The following is a 15,141-nucleotide window of genomic DNA, read 5'->3' on the forward strand; positions in this document are numbered from 1 at the left end:
AGCCCCAGATCACCACCTTATTGCTAAATCTCACATGTAGCCACAAGCAACTCCAGGCCTACATTTGACCAGTTCAACCTCCACAGTGGAACGAGACAATGTCTTTTTCATTTAGGGTTTCAGAAAGAGTTCCAGGATTGGATTTCCCTGGCATAGCTTGGGTCACATGCCCGTCTCCGAAATAATCACAAGGCCCAGAGGCCTGGAATGCTCTGATTCGGCAGGTGCAGGTCATATGGCCATTCCAGGAAGGTTAGGGGGTATCATCCTCATCCAAAAAGAACATAGACTGAGGGTAAGCGAAAGGTATCTTCTTGTCAAAAGAGTACAGTATAACTATCAAAGGAAGAGGTACTAGATGTCACAAAGAGAAAAAAAAATAGATGTTCACTTTATATGTTAGCTGCCAAAATTTCAACTTTTTTGAATTTCTCTTCTAATGAATAGGTCAATTCCATTTCATTGAGTACAAGAACTTCATGATGGTGACCCCCTAGGCTTCCCCATGTAGCAGTGGTCAGGGACCTCAAGAAGGCAACCTTGCTTTGCAATGGAGTTCTTGGATCACTGGATGTGGAGTGTCCCATCCAAAAGGGCTGAAACCCAGACCTAATGTTTTTGCCTTTTCTAGATCAGAAACAAATAAGGATTTTCTCTCTGTTTCATTCAAGACAAATTGTAGCAGTCACTGTTGAGAAGAGGTTGAAGTTATCTTTTTTTTTTTTTTTTTGGAGACAGTGTCTCACTTTGTCATCCAGGCTGGAGTGCAGTGGTGTGAACACAGCTCACTGAAGCCTTGACCTCCACGGCCCCAAGTAACCCTCCCCTCTCAGTCCCCCAGGTTGCTGGGACTATAGGCATGCACCACTGTACTCGGCTAATTTTTGTATTTTTTTGTAGAGATAGGGTTGCACCATGTTGCCAAGGCTGGAAAGTTACCACTTCTTTTTGTCCCCTTAGCTAAGGTCAAATGCCTCTGCATGGGTTTGAGAAGATGGCGAAGCTTGGCTGACTGTGGGTAAGTAGTGTCCATGACCTCATAAGTCTTTGTGGGGTTTTTTGTTTGTTTGTTTTGAGACAGAGTCTCACTCTGTCGTCCAGGCTGGAGTGCAGTGGCGTGATCTTGGCTCACTGCAACCTCCGCCCGCTGGGTTCAAACAATTCTCCTGCCTCAGCCTCCTGAGTAGCTAGTACTACAGGCACTCAGGTTTTGCCGTGTTGGCCAGGCTGGTCTTGAACTCCTGACCTCAAGTGATCTGTCCGCCTCAGCCTCCCAAAGTGCTGGGATTACAGGCATGAGCCACTGAGCCCGGCCAAGTCTTTGTGTTTCTAACCACAGTGATTAGTAGAACACATAAGAGGTCACTAGCAAGAATACTTATTCTGGAACATCAGAATCTGAGGGCAGAAGGCCATGAAGAATCAGGGGACAAATTCTTCAAGGAACCCTGTTAGTCCATATATTTGCCACACATCTCCACTGTGTTCTGCCATCTGAAGTATGGGGTCCTGTATAAAAATTCCAGAAAATGGCCGGTCACGGTGGCTCAAGGAGGCTGAGGCAGGAGAATGGCTTGAACCCGGGAGGCGGAGCTTGCAGTGAGCCCAGATCGCACCACTACACTCCAGCCTGGGCAACACAGTGAGACTCCGTCTCAAAAAAAAAAAAAAAATCCAGAAAATAGGCCGGGTGCGGTGGCCCATGCTTTTAATCCCAGCACTTTGGGAGGCCAAGGCGGGTGGATCACGAGGTCAGGAGATCGAGACCATCCTGGCCGACATGGTGAAACCCCGTTTCTACTAAAAATACAAAAAAAATTAGCCGGGTGTGGTGGGCGCGCCTATAATCCCAGCTACTCAGGAGGCTGAGGCAGAGAATCGCTTGAACCAGGGAGTCGGAGGTTGCAGTGAGCCAAGATCACGCCACTGCACTCCAGCCTCGGCGACAGAGCGAGACTCTGTCTCAAAAAAAAAAAAAAAAAAAAAATTCTAGAAAATAATTCCAGACTCAGAGAGCTGGAATGGGTTGTTGGGTTCTTCCAGGCTATCCTCACTTTACAGAGAAAAATGAAGCTTATAAAGGAAGAAGGGCTTTGCCACGGTCACAGCAAATTGGTGTTAAGGCTAAGACTAGAACCCGGAGTCACAGATTCTCTTCCAGAATTCCTTCCATTCTACCCTGTGGCCTCTCTTGGGTGGATTCAGCAAGACCACTGGGTCCCAAAACAGGAGACAAATCTGGAGTCAGGAGGCTCCATTTTTCTTGGGAATATGAGATTCCGTTTTGTAGCCACTTATCGTTGATTGCACTCAAATGCGTGGATCTTGAAAAGGGCTACGGGCCAGGCCCGATGGTTCACGCCTGTAATCCCAGCACTTTGGGAGGCCGAGACCGGCGGATCACCTAAGGTTGGGAGCTTGAGACCAGCTTGACCAACATGGAGAAACCCTGTCTCTACTAAAAATACAAAATGAGCCAGGCATGGTGGCACATGCCTGTAATCCCACCTACTCAGGAGCCTGAGGCAGGAGAATTGCTTGAACTCAGATGGTGGATATTGCAGTGAGCCGAGATCACGCCATTACACTCCAGCCTGGGTAACAAGAACAAAACTCGGTCTCAAAAAAGAAAAGAAAAGAAAAGGGCCTCAACCCCTGAGCACGACGAGAAGATGAGGTAGAAGAAGCCCCAGGACTCTGCTCCCCAGGGGCAAGACAAACTTGGTGTTCCTTCTGACTTGGCCTTTCCATTGGGAATTCTAGGTACTTCATAGATACCCTAGGATGTCTACGATGTCCTTGGCAGTATATCCTAAATGTTGTGTCTGCCAGGTATTTTTCTGGATCAGGATGAACATAATCTCCTCAGCATCTCAAAGGGGCCCCAAACTCTCAATAGGTTAAGAACCACTACTCTAGGCTGGGCACAGAGGCCGAGGTGGGAGGATCACTTGAGTCCAGGAGTTCAAGACCAGCCTGGGCAACATGGCAAAACCCTGCCTCTAAAAAATGTTTTTAAATTAGCCAGGCATAGTGGTGTGGAGCCTGTAGTCCCAGCTATTCAGGAGATTGAGGTGGGAGAATCACCTGAGCCCAGGAGGTTGAGGCCACAGTGAGCCATGATTATGCCACTGCATTCCAGCCTGGGTGACAGAGTAAGACCCTGTCCTCACCCCCCACCAAAAACAAAAACAAAACCAAAAAAACCCCAAGAAATACTACTCTAAAGTGATGCTTCCAAACTTGGCTTATTATTAAAATTACCAGAAGAGCTTTAAAAGCACTGATACCTGGGCCCTTCCTCCTGGAGAGGTGGATTCAGTGGATATATGCTGGGCCCCAGAGAATCTGCGCTTTTTAGAAGCTTGCCAAGCTTAGAAACTGCAGCTCTAGAAGAAAATATTAATGAAATTAATTAATGAAAATATTAATGAAGTTAATATTAATTAATTTTCATTATTATTTTCCCTAGAAGGAAGAAGAAAAAATTACCTCAGCACTTGGCACTTTAAAGCCATTCTGATGTAAACACTTCAGGTGTTTATGGTAAAGATAAAATTAGAATTCCTGGTAAAGAGAGGGTGCTGAAACCCAGCAAGCCATAAAGAAAACAATAGAATTCAGAAGGCCGTGGTTCTGTTATACTGTATTGTGATCACAGCTTATACCCAGGTATATCAGCTCTTTCAGTGACATGTTTAGCCTATACTTGGTTTCTCTGACTCTACCCTCCAGTGATTCTCAGATTCTATAAATCTCCAAGTCTTAGGCAGTAGAGCATTAATGCAAATCCACCACTTGACATTTTTATAGTTTGAATTTGTTCATTTATGCATGCAACAAGAACTTAATTACCTACGGGGTGCTAGGTACTGCTCTAGCAGTGAACAAAATAGATACTCTCCCTGTCCTCATCACCTTTCCAGCCTAACATAGGTGCTGGATTCATTCATAGAATGAATTGGGGTTATAAAAATATATTTTCCTTCATCTGAGTGGTTGCATCACACTGGTTTCCCCGGATTCCTAGAACACACCAAGCATCGCCTCACCTCCAGGATTTATATACACTGGGTCCTCCTCTAGAACACTTCCCTGCACTCTGCCTGGTCACCTACAACTTAAACCTGTGGGTCTTAGCTTCAGTGACCTTTTCATGAAAATGCCTTTAACTGACTCCTCAACTTAAAGCAATTCCTGGTCAGATGCAGTGGCTCGCGCCTGTAATCCCAGCACTTTGGGAGCTTAAGGTGGGCAGATTGCTTGAGCCCAGGAGTTCAAGACCAGATTGGGCAACAAGGCAAAACCCTGTCTTTACAAGAAATACAAAAATTACCTGGGCATGGTGGCACTTGCCTGTAGTCCCTGGGAGGCTGAGGTGGGAGGATCACCTGAGCCCCAGGAGGTCAAGGCTGCAGTGAGCCATGATCAAGCCAGTGCACTCCATCTTGGGCAACAGAGGGAAACCGTATCTCAAAAAATGAATAATAATAATAAAATAAAGCAGTTCCTCCTGTTACCCTCTCAGATACCTTAAACTTTTCCACCATGGCATTTATCACAGTTTTTAATGGTATATTTATTTGTGTGATGATTATTAAATTTCACTTAAAAAAAGTAATTCATAAAATACCCGCATATAAAATACAGACAGTAATAATAGCATACTAGGAAAAGAAAATTAGCTTCTGCTCCTGGCCCTCTGATTCTCAGTTCTCCTTCCCAGAGGCAAATACTCTTATCACTCTTGCATCCCTCCAAAGATCTTCTAGGTATTGTTGAGGGTCTGTGTGATTATTTATTAAGTAGCTGTCTCCTCTATTAGACTGAGGGTGGATACTGTATCTACTCATTTATTGCTTTATCCCTAATACTTGGCACACAATCAGCCATTTATAGGTGTTGGTGGAATAAAGGAAAGGGTGTCAAAAGAACAGAGATTGGGTTAATATCTAAACTACCAGCTCTCGTACATCTGCCATGCTCCCACTCAGCACTGAGCACATAGTAAACTTTTTTTTTTTTTTTTTTTTTTTTTTTTTTTGAGATGGAGTCTCGCTCTGTCGCCCAGGCTGGAGTGCAGTGGTGCAATCTCGGCTCACTGCAAGCTCCGCCTCCCGGGTTCAAGCCATTCTCCTGCCTCAGCCTCTCCGAGTAGCTGGGACTACAGACGCCCGCCACCACGCCCAGCTAATTTTTTGTATTTTTTAGTAGAGACGGGGTTTCACCGTGGTCTCGATCTCCTGACCTCGTGATCCGCCCGCCTCGGCCTCCCAAAGTGCTGGGATTACAAGCGTGAGCCACCGCGCCTGGCCGCACATAGTAAACTTTATAGATGTTCTTGGACTCCCCTAGCATCGGTTCATGAATTGTTCTCTTCGGTGAGAACTTCTTACAGTGTATTGAAACTACCGTGTCTTGTCTGTGTGTCTCTCCTGTGGACTGTTAGCTCCTTGAGGATGGAGACAGGGCTTTGCTCTTCTGGAATGCTGGGCTGGGCATCCGGGAAGTCCTTGATGAGCACTTTCTGATGCTCGACTAACCTGACTCATCTGACTGTTGGCTCCCTTGCAATTCCATTCTCAAACTCTACCAGTCTGAAGCCTGCCAGTGCCATTTCAAGTTGTTACTCTTCCAATAAAGACTAGCATTTTATTCAAAACCTCTAGTCTGGAGAGATGCACTTCATTTGAGCCTTATTGCAGATTCTCATTTCTTTTAGCACTCATCTAAAAAACGGGGATAATAATGCCAAGCTTCCAGGGCTGTTGTGATAATTAAATGAGATCTTCCATAAATGGAGACAGTTGTTCGTTTCCCCACCCCCTTCAGCAAAGAGAGTATCAGTGTCTGTTTTGCTAAAAAAGAAAAGAGGTCTCTGCATGGGGTGTAGGGTCAGACAGATACTGGGTTTTTTTTTTTTAATATTTATTTATTTATTTATTTATTTGTTTGTTTGTTTGTTTGTTTATCTTTGAGGTGGAGTCTGGCCCTGTCGCCTGGGCTGGAGTGCAGCGGCGCAATCTCAGCTCACTGCAACCTCTGCCTCCCGGGTTCAGGCTATTATTGTGCCTCAGCTTCCTGAGTAGCTGGGATTACAGGCATGTGGCACTGTGCCTGGCTAATTTTTGTATTTTTAGTAGAGACAGGGTTTCACCATGTTGGCCAGGATGGTCTCAAATTCCTGACCTCGGGTGATCTGCCCACCTTGGCCTCCTAAAGTGATGGGATTATAGGCGTGAGCCACCACAGCCAGCCAGGCAGATAACTTTCAATTCTGACCCCAGTTCAAACATTATTGAGACAGTGAGGTGAGAATCAATAATAAAGTCAGAAATTGCCCTCTTTGAACAATGACCTGAAATACAATGGCTGCATATCAAAGAAGCTGCTGAGTGACACACCCTCAGGACAAATAGAGGCTTCCGCACAGGCCATATGTATCTGTCCCTGCCTGCCCATCTGTTTCATCTTGCAGTGCTCCCTCCACTCCCTCTAGGCCCCAGCCACACTGAACTTTGTTACTCCACGCACTTTTTTGATGCCAGGCCTTTGCATATGCTCTTCCATCTGCCTGTCACCTACTCATCCATAACTCTAGGCTTAAATATCTCTTCCCAGGATGAGTGCAGTGGCTCATGCCTGTAATTCTGGTGCTTTGGGAGGCCCAGGGGGGAAGACTGCTTGAGGCCAGCAGTTCAAGACCAGCCTGAACCACACAGCAAGACTCTGTCTCTACAAACAAATAAATACATAAAAATTTAAATATCTCTTCCCCAGGAAGACCTCCCTTGACTTCCTGAGCCAGATTAGGTCACTATGCCACAGGCGAACCTAGGTCACCCATGTTCTTCCCCTTTCACTCATTACAGATGTAAACTCCCAAAGGGCCTTCATTCAACCATTCATTTATCTGACAATTCTTTCCAGAGTTCCTACTATGTGCTAGGCATTATTCTGGGTGTTCGGGGTACAGTGGTAGACAAGATAAGACACAGATTCTACCTATGAAACTTACATTCTAGTAGGAAAAGCAGACAATACACAAATAAACTAATACAGGAACTGCAGGTTCATTCACTGCTGCATTTCCAGAATGGGCTCCAACACATAGCAGATACTCAACAAATGCTTATTGAGGAAAGGAAAGTGAGGGTGAATGGCAGCCAATCTGAAGGAAGAGACAGGGGTGGCCAGTGTCAGAGCCAACAAGCTAACTACTGTGGAATCGTTTCACCCTAGAGGTTTGCTCAACTTGCAGGAGGGACTAAAATGGGTTGAGACCTATCCTGTCCTGTTGGTCTCCAATAAGGAAGGGGAGGAAGTGGCTTACCTTCACTTCTGTCTGTCCTATATCTGTGTAAGCACCTACAAACAGGGACAAATGAGTGAGTGCAAGCCCTAGACTCATCAAGTGATCTTATCCACTCCTGTGCCTTCCAGTGTTAGAGACTGGGTAGTTGGTTGCAAAACACATTTCCTCTTTCTCATGGGTGCCCAGCTAGGCTACACTTCCCTACTTCTCTTATAGTTAGATGTGACCACATGATGAGATTTTATTGGTGGAATACGGATGGAAGTGATAGCCTCTCCCATGTGTGGTCCTCCATGACCTTATGCCCTTTCCCCATCACAGTGACCCTGGAAGCTGTGTAATATAGATGGCAGATGTTGGGTGCATTGGCTCATGCCTGTAATCCCAGCATATTGGGAGGCCAAGGTGGGCAGATCACTGGAGGACAGAAGTTCGAGAGCAGCCTGGCCAACATGGCGAAACTCCGTCTCCACTAAAAATATAAAAATTAGCCAAGTATGGTGGCACACACCTGTGATCCCAGCTACTCAGGAGGCTGAGGCACGAGAATCACTTGAACCCGGGAGGCAGAGGTTGCAGTGAGCTATGATCATACCACTGCACTCCAGTTTGGGCAACAGAGCTAGACCCTGTCTCAAAAAAAAAAAAAAATGGCAGAGACAAAAGATAGAAGGACCTGGGTCCTGAACCCTACTTGGAGAAGAGTCTCTCACTTATTAGGAACACCAGTTTGGGATTTTACCTGAGTGAGAAATAACCTACTGTGCTAGGCCATCGAGGCTGGGGATTTTCTGTTAGAGCAGCTAGCATCGTTCTTTTTTTTTTTTTTTTTTTTTAAGACAGGTTCTCTTGGCTGGGGGCAGTGGCTCACGCCTGTAACCCTAACACTTTGGGAAGTCGAGGTGGGCAGATCACCTGAGGTCAGGAATTTGAGACCAGCTTGACCAACATGACAAAACCCCGTCTCTACTAAAAAATATAAAAATTAGCCAGGCGTGGTGGCGTGCACCTGTAATACCAGCTACTTGGGAGGCTGAGGCAGGAGAATCGCTGGAACCCAGGATGCGGAGGTTGCAGTGAGCCAAGATCATGTCACTGTACTCCAGCCTGGGCGACAGAGAGAGACTCTGTCTCAAAAAAATAATAAATAAATAAATAAATTCAGGGACTCACTCTGTTGCCCAGGATGGAGTGCAGTGGTGTGATCATGGTTCATGGCAGCCTTGACCTCCTGTGGCTCAAGCGGTCCTCTCACCTCAGCCAGGACCACAGGCACATGCCATCACACTCAGCTAATTTTTGTATTTTTTGTAGATACAAGGTTTCATTATGCTGCCCAGACTGCTCTCAAACTCCTGGCTTCAAACAATCCACCTGCCTCGGCCTCCCAAAGCGTTGGGATTACAGGAGTGAGTAACCGTGCCTGGCCACCTTGATGATACACTTGCTTATTCTCTCCAGGCCAATGACCTCATTCAAGCCTGAGCCTTCCCCTGGGGTCCAGACTCAGCTCAACACTCATGCACTGGATATCCCTACTGACATGGTGGTCATGCCTTCAGACTTAGTGTGGCCAAACTGGACTTGCTACTTTCACCCGCACCAGCTTCTCCTTCTCCAGTGTGGCCCATCTCAGTAAGATGACACTACTTTCCACCCAGGCGTGCAAGCCTAAAACTCAGAGCCACCTTGGGCCCTTTTCCCTTTCTCTCATCCTCCACATATCTCCTCCATAGATCTTGAATTCATATCTTCTCTTCTTCTCCACTGCTGCTACCATCAGTGCGTAAATACCACAACAGTCTCCAGCTAACCCATCTCCCTGCTTGATGATAGCTACCCCTCAAGCCCATTCTCCAGCCCGAGTCATCCACCCCAAAACAGATCCAAGCATGCCACCCCTACCCACACTCACTTTAACACTCAGGGCTGGCTCCCTACCACCCTGAGGATTCAGTTCAAGCTCCTTGGCACAGTCTCAAAGGCTTTGCATGATCTGGCCTGGCCTCTCTCTGCAGCCTCTTCCACTGACCCCAAGCCAGCTGTGTACACTCTTGTCACACCAGTTAGGTTCCTCATTCACATCATCCTCCCTCTGCACTCTGACTGTTCCCCTGGCCTAGAGTACTTCAACCCCCATTCTTCACTTGCATCACAACTGCTCATCCTTCAGGCCTCAGCTTGATTTTCACTTCCCCAGAGAAGTGACCTCCCTGACCCTTGGACCAGGTCAGCCAACTTGGCACCTCCTATTGCCCAACACAACTCTCTTGACATTTGATTCTTGTGACTTAATTGTCTATCTTTCCTGTTCAAGTGCAAGTTCCCGGAGGGCAGGGCCTCGGTCCTGTTCACCCTTGTGTTCTTAGCCTCCAGAAAAAAGTACGAATCCCTGTATGTTAAATGAGTACGTGTGAGCAGTACACTCACTCAATAATTACCAACTTGGTGATATCAGTGCTATTCAATGATAGCAAACAGGCAATTCTGAGTTTGTCTGCCATATGAGTCAAAGCAATTTGCTCCCATTTTTTTTTTTTTTTTTGAGATGGAGTCTCTCCCTGTCATCCTGGCTGGAGTGCAATGGCGGGATATCAGCTCACTGCAACCTCCGCCCCCCGTGTTCAAGCAATTCTCCTGCCTCAGCCTCCTGAGTAGCTGGAATTACAGGTGTGTGCCACCACGCCCGGGTTAATTTTTTTCGTATCTTTAGTAGAGATGGGGTTTCAACATGTTGGCCAGGCTGGTCTTGAACTCCTGACCTCGTGATCCGCCCACCTTGGCCTCCCAAAGTGCTGGGATTACAGGTGTGAGCCACCAGGCCTGACCTGCCCCCATTTATTAATGAGGAGACAGATCCCCAAGGGAGCAGGTGATCTGCCCCAGGGAGGCAGGAGGTGAAGCAGACACAGGGCTCTGGCTATGACCGCACCACCCCTCTTCTCCCTCTGCTTCCAATTTTTCTTGTTTCTGAGGTCCAGGCGGAAATGTAATGTCATGACACATTGGGGGATTTCTTTCCTCCCCTACATTTTTCTGATGTGACTCCAGCCTGGGGGGTTGGGGGAACACAAGCCCCAGGAGGAGGGAGGCGGGTGGTGGGGAGGTTAGCAGCCGCATTCCTCAGCAGCCTCTGTTTGCATAGCTCAGAGAAAGAAGAAAGAAGTTAGCAAGCTCTGGCAGACACACTGGGCATTCAGCTCCTGTTCTGGCAGCTGCAGGGGCTGGGCTGAGCACGCGCTCCGCCAAGGCCAGGGAGGCAGACACTCTCTCCAAGCTCAGGCTGCCAAGATGAGGTGGAGGGGGTCAGGGCCTCTGTCTAAGATGGGGGTTCACAGAAAGAGACCCCTTCTTTCTGCTTAGGCTGGCAGCCAGTTGGCCATGAGCCATGTGTGGGAGAAGGGGAGCAGAGGGAAGCAGTATCAGGGCCTCAGTGCAAATCCTTCCAGGTTGGAAGGCTGGTGTGGGCATCAGACAGCCCAGGGGGCTATCTCAGCTCCTCCTCCACCCTGGAGATGTTGGGGGGACAGCCTCTAGGCAGATGTCCCCACCCGGCTGCTGGGGCCACTGCCGTCACATTCCAGAGGGGGCTGAGAGCCACAGAGCATGGCTTGAGAACAAGCTCACCATGGAAACCAGGCTTCCTAGGAAAAGGTCACATATTTGATGTGGCTGTCATCCGGGCACCTTAAATGCCACACTGTTCCTGTTTTCTTGAGCACACTGCCAGCAGAGAAGGCCTGAGACAATGGGGGTGGCAGTTGACCTGTTTGCCTGGTTTTAGACAGGCCCCTGTCACAGTTTCCCCTTCTCAGCAAAACCCAGTGCTGTTTCCACTTACGTTGCCTGACCCTAACGTGTACCCACGTGGGCAGCCCTGCAGGCCAACCCTTGAGTCTGGCAAGGACCCACTGTGCCAAAAATCTAGAAAAGGAGGTGCAGACAAGACCCATGATGGTAAAAACTGGCAAAGCTTGTTAAGAAGAGCAAAAGCTTTTGTGTATGAGTACTTACTCTATGCTGCCAGGCACTGTGATAAATGCTTTACGTGCACTGTAGTCTCCACACAAAAAAACCCTAATAAAAGATTGAGGCTTTGAGTGGTTAAATAACATATCTGAGATTATTATTAACCAGAAAATGGCACGACAAGGATTCAAACCCAGGCTTGTCTGATCTAGAGCCTGAAACTTTCACCTCTACTCTATTTCACTCATCCATTTATTCATGCACTCATTCATTTATTCAATTGTCCATCCATCCATGCATGCATCAAACATTTAGGGAGAGCCTCTGGTGTGCTGATACAGTGTGCAAAAGGACACACTCCACAACCTCCAAGAGGTCACAGTGGGAGAAATGGATGAGTAAACAGTGACAATACACGCTGTGATGAAAGCCATGGGAGAGGAGCAGCAAAGCTGCTGTGGGAAGAGGACTCCTTTTCCTTGCATTGTCCAGGGCTCAGAGGTGTGAGAGCACAGGGGAGGAGAGACTAACCCAGCTGGGACTGGGGCGGGCAGCAGACTTTCTCCGGAAGGTGTCCAAACACACACCTGTAAAAGGGGTTGAACTTGGGCCACACTTCTCAGGCCTGGAGTTCCAGGGGTTGGATTTACATCCACGGGCAGGAGAGAACACTTACTCTCAAATGGACCCGATCAGGCCCCCTTACCAAGCACAGTGCTTCCCAGGGACATCCAACTGACCAAGTACCACTGACAAAATAGAAAGAAGTCAGGCTTTCCTAGAGAACCCTGGATGAGTACATGGTTTACACAACTGTCCTTAACCCAGACTCTAGTGGCATGAAGAAAGAATGAGCTAGTTTCTTCCTCCTTTCACACTCCCATTGAAGACTGCCCACTGTCAAAAGCTAGGGGACAGTAGAAATAAAACTACTGCCTTATTATAAGGAAACCAACCCAGTGACTTCTAGGTTGGGCAAGAAAATTAGGGTTGGGGAAAAGGGTGACTTAATTCCTCCGGTCTGTCTGGTTCCTACACCCACATCATATGCCTTTGGGGAAGCCTCCCACACAGGCTGTGATCCACCAACTATAGCACTCCAGCCCTGAAAGGAGCCCTTTTCCTTACATGCCCTGTTGGTTAGTAATAGCCAAGATGCCGGGTGGGAAGAAGGGAGAGAGAGAGGGAGGGAGGAAGGGATATTCTCTGAAGGGCAAGAGGGCAGCTGGCTTCTTTCACAGCTGTGTGGGTGGCAGTGAGCTAAGAGGTCCCTGTTCTCTTCTCCATCAATCAAGGGGGCAATCAAGAAAAAATGTGCAGTTTAAAAAGTTCAAAAAGAAAAATCAAACCACTACAACCTCCAAATTATATTAATTTGGTGATGGCCTGACACTCTGGAAACCAATCATGGGAAGGGGCAACCCTCACTTCCTCTTGCTCTTGGATGACGTTAGCCCTTTTTCTTTTTCTGGGGTGGGTCTCCATGGAGCAACACAGTCTGGCCTTGGCTCCTCACCACAGCAAGGAGGAAAACACAGAACTTTGTTCTCTGCTCTCTGGATAATGGTGGCCAGGATAGAAGTTCATGGGCAATGAGAAGCCTGGGCCCTCCTGCACAAGGTTGGCATCAAGTAAAATTGCATTAGCTAGTAGAATAGTATCCTTGTGCAAGTTATTTCACCCCCCTGAGCCTCAGGGCCCTCCTCATTAAACTGGGAAAATAATACTACACACCTTCCTGATGCCCTTATTTATTCCTGTCTTCAGGTCCTTTTTATTTACCCCTTCTGCCTTTTTTTTTTTTTTTTTTTGAAACAGGGTATCGCTCTGTCACCCAGGCTGGAATGCAGTGGCACAATCACAGCTCACTACAGCCTTGAACTCCTGAGCTCAAGCAATCTTCCCACCTCAGCCTCCCACATAGCTGGGACCATAGGCATGTGCCACCACACCTGGCTAAATTTTTTTCTTTTTAAAAATTATTTGTGGAGATGAGGAGATGAGGTCTCCCCTCGTGCCTCAACCCTGCAAAGTGCTGGGATTACAGGCATGGGTCTCCGTGCTCAGCCTCTTCTACCTCTTTTTTCTCCTCTTTGCATCCCCCTTTCTCGCACTGCCTTCTCGGTAGTCCCCTCCCCACCCCACATGGACTTAAATAATTCTTGATTTTCATGGCACTTGTGAACTTGCTTCTTCCCCAATTCCTTCCCATTTTAATAGTGCCATCGTATACCCAGTTTCTCAGGCTAGAATCCAAGCAGTCATCCTTGATTACCTTCTTCCCCACAACACATACATTTAATCCACTAGCATGTCTTACAGGTGATTTCTCCAAAACATATCCTGAATCTGACCATTTCCCACCCTCTGCTACCACCTTAATTCTGGCCACCATCACCTCTTGCCTAGATAACTACAAAGTTTTCCTAACTGGTCTTGCTATTTATTTAGTTTTTAAAGATAGGGTTTTGCTATGTGGCCCAGGCTGGTCTGAAATTACTGGGCTCAAGCAATCCTCTGGCCTCAGCCTCCCAAATTGCTGAGATTACAGGCATGCGATCATGCCCAGCTCCTTGTCTTGCTTCTTTTACTTTTGCCCCTTAGAACCTGTTCTCTGCATAGAAGAGTCATATTTCTGAAACATAAATTAAATTATATCATTCTTCTACTCAAAACACTGCATGGGCTTCCAAATTGTTTGTCATGTCCTACAAAGCCCCATATGGTCCTTGCCTTCATCTTCAACCTCTGATGACTGTGCTGCAGCTGCAGGGGCTCCTTTCTGTCCCTCACACATGCTTTGCTTTTTTTTTTTTTTTTTTTTTGAGACAGAGTTTTGCTCTTGTTGCCCAGGCTGGAGTGCAATGGCGCGATCTCGGCTCACCGCAACCTCCACCTCCCAGGTTCAAGCAATTCTCCTGCCGCAGCCTTCCCAAGTAGCTGGGATTATAGGCATGTGCCACCAAGCCTGGCTAATTTTGTGTTTTTAGTAGAGATGGGGTTTCTCTGTGTGGGTCAGGCTGGTCTCAAACTCCCGACCTCAGGAAATCCACCCACCTCGGCCTCCCAAAGTGCTGGGATTACAGGCATGAGCCACTGCGCCCAGTGTTTGGCTTATTTTTGTCTCAGAGCCTTCATCTGCATGATCCCTTCCTGTCTCGGTTCAGATGGTACCTTCTCAGAGAGAGCTTCCTCGAGGCACCTACATAAATGAATTCTGTCCCCACCTACTCTTGAGCACACCACTGGCATGTGTGTATGTGCGTGTTACTTATTTCTGAAACTGTTCCGTTTCTTTATCTATGCATGTATTATTGGTCCATGCCATGTGTTGTCCATAGTTCTTCTCCAGTGACAAGAACAGTACTTGGGGCCAGGCGCAGTGGCTCATGACTATAATCCCAGCACTTTGAGAGGCTGAGGCGGGAAGATTGCTTGAGCCCAGGAGTTCAGGACCAGCCTAGGCAACATAGTGAGACCCTGTCTCTACAAAAAAATACAAAAATTAGCCGGGTATAATGGTGTGTGCCTGCAGTTCTAGCTACTCAGGAGGATTGCTTGAGTCCAGGAGGTCGTGGTTACAATGAGCTGTGATCACACCACTGCACTGCACTGCAGCCAGGGTGACAGAGTGAGACCTTGTCTCAGAAAAACAAAACAAAACAAAAAAAGAATAGTTCTTGGCACATTAGCAGTACCCAGTGAATTTTTTGGGTGAATAAATCAATGTCCTTGCTCCAAAATCACTTCTCTTTCTTTTCTCTGTCGAAACGCCCTCTCCTTCAGAGCATGGATCTCATTCGGAAGGTGATAGGGAGACCTCCACAAACGTTTGCTGAATGAATGAAGCTGAAATG

The sequence above is a fragment of the Hylobates moloch genome, unplaced genomic scaffold, assembly GCF_009828535.3.
Source record: "Hylobates moloch isolate HMO894 unplaced genomic scaffold, HMol_V3 SCAFFOLD_6, whole genome shotgun sequence".
Taxonomy (NCBI): Eukaryota; Metazoa; Chordata; class Mammalia; order Primates; family Hylobatidae; genus Hylobates; species Hylobates moloch.